Source organism: Myotis lucifugus, unplaced genomic scaffold (assembly GCF_000147115.1).
Source record: "Myotis lucifugus unplaced genomic scaffold, Myoluc2.0 scaffold_52, whole genome shotgun sequence".
NCBI classification, from domain to species: domain Eukaryota; kingdom Metazoa; phylum Chordata; class Mammalia; order Chiroptera; family Vespertilionidae; genus Myotis; species Myotis lucifugus.
In genome coordinates, this window is record NW_005871100.1 from 6,296,385 (window position 1) to 6,305,678 (window position 9,294).

The following is a 9,294-nucleotide window of genomic DNA, read 5'->3' on the forward strand; positions in this document are numbered from 1 at the left end:
CTGGGCTACAAGTGGGAAAGTTTACTTTTACTTCTATCACATCCTCTTTCTACCACAGAGTAGGTGTTTCTTGGCATAGTGTTATAGGCAAACAGGAAAAGCTCTGTGATTTGGTTTGCCAAGTCTAGCTCCTAACATATTAACTGGGAGCCAAAGTGATGTAGAAAAAAAATTTCTTTCACTTTGACAGTTTCTCACTGCAAAATCCTAGTTTATATGTCAGAAGCTGAATGTTACTTTTTTCATTCCTAATTACCATCCTCCCCCCTGACAGGCACAGAGATGGGTGCTTTTAGATCTGTAAAGAGAAAGTCACGACTAGGAAAAGCAAAAGAGAAAAGCATGTGGATTCTTCAGAGTTCTGCCGTTGGTACACTGACACTGCATTTGTCAGGGCTCAAGTTGAGTATTAGTTCAGAAAGTCAGATTTGGTTCCACTGTTCGGTCTATGATTTCCTTAGGCAGCACTGTGGAGAGCAATCTGGGACATACTTGACATGAAGGTTGACATTCACGTGTAAACAGCCATTAACTTTATGTCCATGTATATTTGGGGGGCTGGGATGATGAGGATTACCTAAATAAGAAATAAAAATAAATGCGTCATCTCCAAATTATCTGTCATTACCGGCTAGGCCATAGGAATCCTTGTCAGGTATATCACCCACCTTTAATCTCTGATCAAAAGAAGACATGCATTGTCATAATTCCCCTCACCCTCTCTCTGTGGCCAGATTCTGGGATATTCAACTTTAGGACAATAAGCTACTCCCTGTGGCATTCAGCACCTCAGAGGGAGATACCAGGTCTTCTTGGCAGTGGCCTGGGAAGATCAGGAGCATTATTCTAACAGGAGCTGTAACTCACAGAATGAATGCTGCCCCTGCTCTTTAAAGAAATGGAAACCACTTCCCACTTAGTGTTCAGCTTATCAAATCCTCTCCAGAGTAGAGTTCTGTAGAGTCTCCTAGAGGAGATTTGAAACAAATCCCCAACTTCATCAGGACTTGCTATGATCTGGGAGATGAACTGATTTCTCCAAAGACAGGGAAAGGCCACATCTACTGCTTCTCTTCTATCACTGTGCTGGCATGTAGGACTAGCAGAGATACCTTGATAACTAAACACTGATAGCATCATGCCCTGTGGAGTGATACTCTAAGAGTTACAACCTTCTCAGTAGAAGATACTATCTCCCTCATATATACCCCTGGGTCTTTAAAATCCCTTTAAAATTCAGAATCATATTGATATAAACTTTATGGGAAAATCTAAACTGTCAGGTTGATTATCTAGTCAAGAGGAGAGTTGTAAATATTTTAGAACCATTCTGAGCAAAGAGAGAAACAGCATTCTAGGGACCATTACTGTATTACTCACCGCTCTCTACAATATGAACTCAGCACAAGCACAAGGCCAGTGGGGCTAAAGTTATGTGTTCAGATCCCCAGGGTATAGACATCCTGTCTCAGTTTTATGGCTTTAGATGAGCATCCCTTCCCCAACCTGCTCCTGGTCATCAGGAAAGCAAGATAATAATCTTCACTTGGAAAAACACCTGGCTAAATAGTTGGTGTTTTAAGTATCTATTGCTGTGTAGCAAATCACCACAAACTTAGCAGCTTAAAATAACATTTATTATCTCACAATTTCTGTGTGCCAGGAGTCTAGGCACAGTTTAGCTGTGTTCTCTGATTCAGGACTCATTTAACTGCAATCCAGATGTGATCTCATTGGGGGGCTTGACTGGGGAAGAACTACTTCTGAGCTCACTTAGATTGTTTTGGCAGAATTCATTTCCTTGCATTGGTAGTGAGGGTGTGATTCTTGCTGCCGTTGGAGGATGTCCTCAACTCCTAGAAACCATATTGTTCCTAGAGTTGCCCGCAGTTGCCTGCCTTGGGGACCTCCCAATATGGCTGCGTACTTCATCCAGCTAGCAAGGAGAGTCTCTGCAGTGGTTCTCAACCTTCTGGCCCTTTAAATACAGTTCCTCATGTTGTGACCCAACCATAAAATTATTTTCGGTGCTACTTCATAACTGTAATGTTGCTACTGTTATGAATCGTAATGTAAATATCTGATATGCAGGATGGTCTTAGGCGACCCCTGTGAAGGGTCGTTCAACCACCAAAGGGGTCGCGACCCACAGGTTGAGAACCGCTGCTCTAGAGGGTGTGTGCTAGCAAGACAGAGTCTGACATAATGTAACATGATCACAGAAGTGACATCCCATCACCTTGGTCTCATTCTATTGCAGTGATGGCGAACCTATGACACACGTGTCAGAGGTGACACCCAAACTCATTTTTTTGGTTGATTTTTCTTTGTTAAATGGCATTTAAATATATAAAATAAATATAAAAATATAAGTCTTTGTTTTACTATGATTGCAAATATCAAAAAATTTCTATATGTGACACGGCACCAGAGTTAAGTTAGGGTTTTTCAAAATGCTGACACGCCGAGCTCAAAAGGTTCGCCATCACTATTCTATTGATTAGTACCAAGTCGCAGGCCTTGTACACACTCAGCAGGTGGGTATTATACAAGTATTATAAACATTGTGAGGTGGGGTCATGAGGACCATCCTAGAGAATCTGGCTGCCACATTTGGGAGGGAAGGTAAGTCCTGCTGAGGGTTTGGATATTGCATAAGGTCCAGATTTAGGGGTTGGTGGGTGAGCGATACCATACTAGGATAAGGAAAGGCAAGGGGAGAGAGAAAAAAGTAAGTGGAGAAAAGAGCCAGCAAGATAGAGGCCAGGATTAGGCAAAGCCAGTGAACGAACATGGTAATAGCCTGACCAAAGGGTCTTTTGAGAATGACAGTGCTTGTTACCTGAGTGTAAATCCTCCCTGTTTCCCATGAAATCTGCAGGAGAATCTGCTTCCTTCTGGAATGTTAGGTGTGAGTGATATTGGTTTTGATGTTGCAGAAACTGAAGACGTTTGTCCCAAGTTTGACATGAGAGGTAATGGAGTGTGGGGCCAGAGCAGCTCCAGAGGACATGGGTGACTGGAGCTGAGGGGTTCCAAGGTGCTAATTCACTGAAATCTTGGAGAGGCCTTCAAACTTTCCCCTTGGCCAGGAAGTGGCAAGAGATATGCGAGGCTGGGGTGCCTCCAGCCATAATGGGCATTACATAGACATATGAGGACTTTAAATAATATTATTTTAAAATTGAAAAACTGGAGAAGGGAGAGGAGAGAGAGAGAGAGAGAGAGAGAGAGAGAGAGAGAGAGAGAAGAGAGAGAAGAGAGTTGGGGGTAAGGAAGGGAATGCATGTATTAACCTAGGATGACTATGTCTTGGTTGCCTGGATCACTCCCAGTTTAAGCAACAAATCACACAGTCACTGAATTAAGGCCCTCCTATGTGCCAGGTCTGCAGAGTTTAAAGAGAGATTAAGCAAGAGAATGCTTTCTATGTATTGCTAGGTGATCCTTACCACAAGTGCTACCAGGTAAGGCTTGGACTTCCCATTTGACACATTTCAAAAGTGAGTCTCAGAGAAGTTAAATAATTTGTTTAAGGTCACACAGCCAGTAAATGGCAGAGCCAAGATTCAGATCCATACCTGTCGCATCCTAAAGCTCATCTTCTTTTCATTCTTTTATCATCCTAATGTATGAGGGTTTTGGGGGTGTTTGACAACATAATGTTAATATGAGCCTAGTTAAATTGTGTAATGCTTATTTCCCCATAATATATGCCTGCATAGAGAGCTTTAGGAACTCTCCTAACTTCACACACCAATGATTTTAGTTTAGGTTTGAATTCATTGGGAAGCTTTTGGTTGCAAGTAACAGAATATCTGACTAAACATTGCTAAACAATAGGGGTCTATTATCGTGCATAAAAAGAAGTCTAGAGGTAGGAAGTTCCAGAAGGTTTAATGATACTTGAGCTCTTGGTCAGCTAGGCTGCAATTCTCTTGGCTTTCTCCTCGTGGTCACAAGATAGCTGCCACTGCTCTAAGCATCGCACCCTCATCTAATAATACCAGCAAAAAGAAAGGATTTTGTTCTCATATGACTTTCTCTTTTATCAGGGAAGAAAATCTTTTTAATAACCCTCAGCTGATTTTCCTTATAATTGATTGGGCACCTTTCATTCTTAAACCACTGTAAGTAAAGGGAAATGAAAATGCCATGACTGGCTTAGGCCAATTATGATGAATTCCCAGAGGCAGGATGGACTTCCCCTGAGCAGATTGCTGCCTGGTACTTGAACAAACTTGGCATTCTAGTAGCGATGGAGAAGGAAAGACAGGCAGTTGGATCCACAGTGTCTGCTGCAGGATTCTATGCCAAAGGCTCCTAACAGAGGCCCTGTGTGGGCAGGGCCGCCGTGCTGAGTCACTGTGCTTGTGTTTTGGAGAAGATCTTCCAAATAACTAATTCCTCTCTGTCATCCCTGCCCCATGGCTAAATGCAAATAGTTGGGTTCAAGTTTCTGGCGTTGCACTTGGGAGAAATAGCTGCCATTCTCGGGTACATGGTGTTTTGATATAAAGCACATTATTATTCCAAACTCTTATTGCTTTGCTTCAAATGTTTTTGAAGAAAGAACAATGAGTCATTTCTCACAGGATTGGAAATGTGAGTACCTCCCTTTGGAAATAGCACAGAAATGTATAACTAAAAATGGCAAGCACTCTCGTATTTTTGAGCCCCTGGTATACTAATAACTCAGTAATATAACTGTAACAGTAATGATAATGATAATAATAATAACTACCATGTATCGAATGGTGTCAACTACTGGACTGAGAATATTTATACAAACATACATTTTAATCCTCATAACATTTCCATGAGATAGGGTTGCATATCCCCATTTTACAGATGGGAGAACTAAGAGAGAGGTTATACGACTTGTCGATAGGGCTGAGATCTAGGCTTTGACTCCTGCGGACTGGCTCAGAGTGAGCTTGCTGAATGAGTGTGGTGTCCCGCTCGTAGTAAGCTCAGGATGTTTGCCACCTGCTGCAGAGGAAGAGCCAGGGTGGGGAAAGAGAGAGGGAAGGACGATGTTTCTAATAACGAAAGCTGACCACCATGGGGGAAGCATTCAACATTCATTTGTAAGAAGGAAAATCTTGAGTTATAGTTTTAGACAAGCACTATGATACTGTCAAGGCTAGTTGGGGTCAAATCCAAGCTTTGCCACTGACTAGCGGCATGACCTTGGGCAAATTATTTCAGCTGTCATTGCCTCATGCCTTCATGTATAACTTGGGAGAATAGTACCGACTTCACAAATCTATAGAGAAGATTAAATGAGTTAATGGCTACAAAGCGCTTAAAACAGTGGCTGGAACCTAATGAGTCATTGAGAGGATGTGGAAATAATGTGGGCCTGGAATCAGATGGGCTAAGGTTGGAATCCTAACTGTTATTTAACATCTGGGTGACTTGGGCCAAAATGCTAGACTCTCTGTGCCTAACATATGACCGTGTTAATAAATAAGTTTTAAGAATATGACCTGTTTTGCCCAGTAGGCGTGACTCAGTGGTTGAGTGTCAACCTATGAATCAGGAAGTCACGGTTTGATTCCTGGTCAGGGCACATGCCTGGGTTGAGGGCTCGATCCTCGGTGTGGTGTGTGCAGGAGGCAGCCGATCAATGATTCTCTCTCATCATTGATGTTTCTATCTCTCTCTCCCTGTTCCTTCCTCTCTGAAATCAATAAAAATATATTTTAAAAAAGAATATGACCTGTTATAATAGTATGTCTACAACATTACCCCTTCCCTGTCATCATAATTCTATATTTATAGGTCTGATTGATACCATGTGACCTACTAATATCAGGTTGGTGCTGCTTTGAGTATAGCAACTCATATTCCTCTACCTTAAAGATATCTAGACCTCAGTATAGCTTCTCAAATTAACATCTGGCCAAAAGAGTGCCACAACACGCAAAACATTTAGTACTATAAGAAGGGGCAAATGTTAGCAAAGGTGATAACAGTTATCCACTAGGTATTTTATCCTCTGAAATTCTCAGCAAAGGAATCTGGATGCTGAGTAGAAGGCAAAGCTGTAGTAAATACACTGAAGCAGAGTGTTGCTGCTATAGTTCAGTGCATTTAGGCACGCCAGTGCCCCCATACTTTCTTCTCTTCAAATTATTCCTCCTCTATATCTTCAACAGTTATATCAGATTATATAATTGCCTCAGGGCCATGTTCTTGGCCAAATGCTACAGAAGAGGGAAACCTGACAAGTGAATTCACCCAATAGTGTCAGGGCCCTGATCACGGCCATTTACAGTGAGTGAAGGGAAAGAACTGCCACTTACAAAGTAAGATACAGAGATGCATTTCTAACAGGAGTTTATGTAGAAATTGTAGAATCGGAGACTCTCTAAGGCCCCACACATCTCCCGTGGTCCACTCTTTCAGTCAGAAAGGTCCCGAAGTCCTCTTGGACTGGACCTTAGTATCTGCACCGTTACACCCTGAGCAAGCTGAGCACAAGGCCGGACTCAGGGATGCAGAGATTTGACATCTTCATTTGTGGCGGGGTATTTTCCTTAGACCTCAGTATAGCACATTTACTAACATCAGGCCAAAGCAATATCTTTAAACCTGGATAATATGAACAGTGATTGTATCAGCTTTTATTTTTTTTTCTGTTAGTTAAGGTTAGGCTTCCTCAGTAGTGAAGGCGAAAAGTTATTATTTTGTAAAATTTTTATTACAACAGACCCAAACTCCAAATAGCTCAAGCCAGGACAAATCGCTGCTCCGAAATTGTTCAACCATTACCCAAATGTCCACTTCCCTTTGAGCTTTATGGAGCTGGCCCCCAAAATATTTCCTCTTTGGTAAGTGTGGGGGTGCAGGGCAGCCCACCCCAAGATATCCCACAATGGCATACTGATCACTTTGAATTAAAATAATGAGAAGCAGCCCTAACCCTTTTGGCTCAGTGAGTAGAGCGTCGGCCTGTAGACTGAAGGGTCCCGGGTTCGATTCCGGTCAAGGGCATGTACCTTGGTTGCGGGCACATCCCCAGTAGGAGATGTGCAGGAGGCAGCTGGTCGATGTTTCTCTCTCATCGATGTTTCTAACTCTCTATCCCTCTTCCTTCCTCTCTGTAAAAAATCAATAAAATATTTTAAAATAAATCACGAGAAGCAGCAAGAGTGGGAGGAGCTGTCTGACTCTCGTCTGTCTCTAAATCAGCGGTTCTCAACTTGTGGGTCGCGACCCCTTTGGCGGTCGAACGACCCTTTCACAGGGGTCGCCTAAGACCATCCTGCATATCAGATATTTACATTATGATTCATAACAGTAGCAACATTACAGTTATGGAGTAGCAACGAAAATAATTTTATGGTTGGGTCACAACATGAGGAACTGTATTTAAAGGGCCAGAAGGTTGAGAACCACTGCTCTAAATGCAGGAAATAAATCTCCATGTGATAGGTACCCTCCCTGCTCCTCAGGGCTGGGAGACAACCTCATCACAAGAGGATTTTTAAAAAAGCCCGGGCCGGGTGGCTCAGTTGGTTGGAGTGTCATCCAACACACCAAAAGTTCGAGAGTTCAATTCCTGGTCAGGGCACATACCTAGGTTGCAGATTCAATCCCTTACCCCCACCCCTCTCCAAAAAAAAAAAAAAAAAGAGTTAAAAAAAATTCAGAGTCAAAAAAGCCTGTACAAGTAAACCTTGTAACGCCTTTATTAATTTACTGCCTAAGCCCAAACCTTGCTTAGAGTCCTTTCTAATGAGCACTAACTTTTTTTGTCTTGCCAATTTCTAACAGATTTATTGTTTCTTTGTCTAAAAAGTATTTTTTAAATGCCTGGTTTGATCATATTGTGATTTTTCCGTGTGCATGTATTAAATAGGTTTTTTCTCCTGTTAATCTGTTACTGTGTCAATTTTATTATTTTATTATTAGTCCAGCTATAAGAAATAAAGCAGGGTAGGGGGCAGGCATTTTCTCTCTCGCTGACATAAGTATTAGTTCAGTTGAGGACTTAGAGGAATGATTTGCTGGGCTGCCACTCTGCTCTCTGAGATAAAATGGTAATCCATTTTAAAGCCTATGACTTTTTATAATGAAACTGACAGACCAAAAGCAATTTTCAGTTTTTCACAAGGATCCAGGGAGTGGAACTCCCTGCCGCACTATTAAGCATTGCTTGGCAGCAGCTTGCTCGATGTGCCTGAGAGCTCTTGGCAGGAGCTGTAATAGAATCGCCCTTCTTCCCTCTCTCACTCCAGCAATTCATAGTCGATTTATATTACTTTTTGAGAAAGGCAATTCTCGGTCCTAAGGGACATCAAAATGAAAAGCACACCAAATGAAGTGTTTAATTTCATCAACCCAAGGATTAAGTAAAAAGCCTTTTTCTCCTTTGGGCTTATAACAGCAAAATAACCTTCTGTTAGACTTGATTACACGAGCACTTATAAAATAAACTTCTGGCATAGATGATGTATCATTTAAAATGTAGTAGGGGAAAACATTGGAATATGAGCCTATTCATTTCTTATGGGACTGCATTTCTTTTTTTACTATAACAAATGGATCCTATAATGTCTCAATATGATAGATGTTTACCTTTTTAATTAAAAAGAAAGTCAATAGACTGTTTTTAAGAGCTGTTTAAGGTTTACATAAAAATTGCACAGAGCTCTGGCTGGTGTGACTCGGTTGGTTGGGCATAGTCCTGTGCAGCGAAAGGTTGCTGCTTTGATTCTCAGGCACATGCCCAGGTTGCAGGCTCAATCCCTGGTGGGGAGCATGCAGGAGGCAGCTGATTGATTGATGTTCTGCTCTCACATTGATATTTCTCTCTCTCTCCCTTCCTCCCTCTTTAAGAATCAATAAAAGAGCCCTGACCGGTTTGGCTCAGTGGATGGAGCATTGGCCTGCAGACTCAAGGGTCGCAGGTTCGATTCCGGTCAAGGGCATGTACCTTGGTTGCGGGCACATACGCAGTAGGGAGTGTGCAGGAGGCAGCTGATCGATGTTTCTCTCTCATCGATGTTTCTAACTCTCTATCCCTCTCCCTTCCTCTCTGTAAAAAATCAATAAAATATATTTTAAAAAAGAATAAATAAAAGAAAAATCTTTTTAAAATTCAGCAGAAAGTTTCTACATACCACTCTCCTTACAGTTTCTCCTATTACCAACATCTTGCCCTAGTGTGATATGTGTTACAATTGATGAACTAATATTGATATGTTGTTATTAGCTAAAGTGCATATTTTACATTAGGGTTCACTCTGTGTTGTACATTCTATGAGTGTGAACAAATGTATA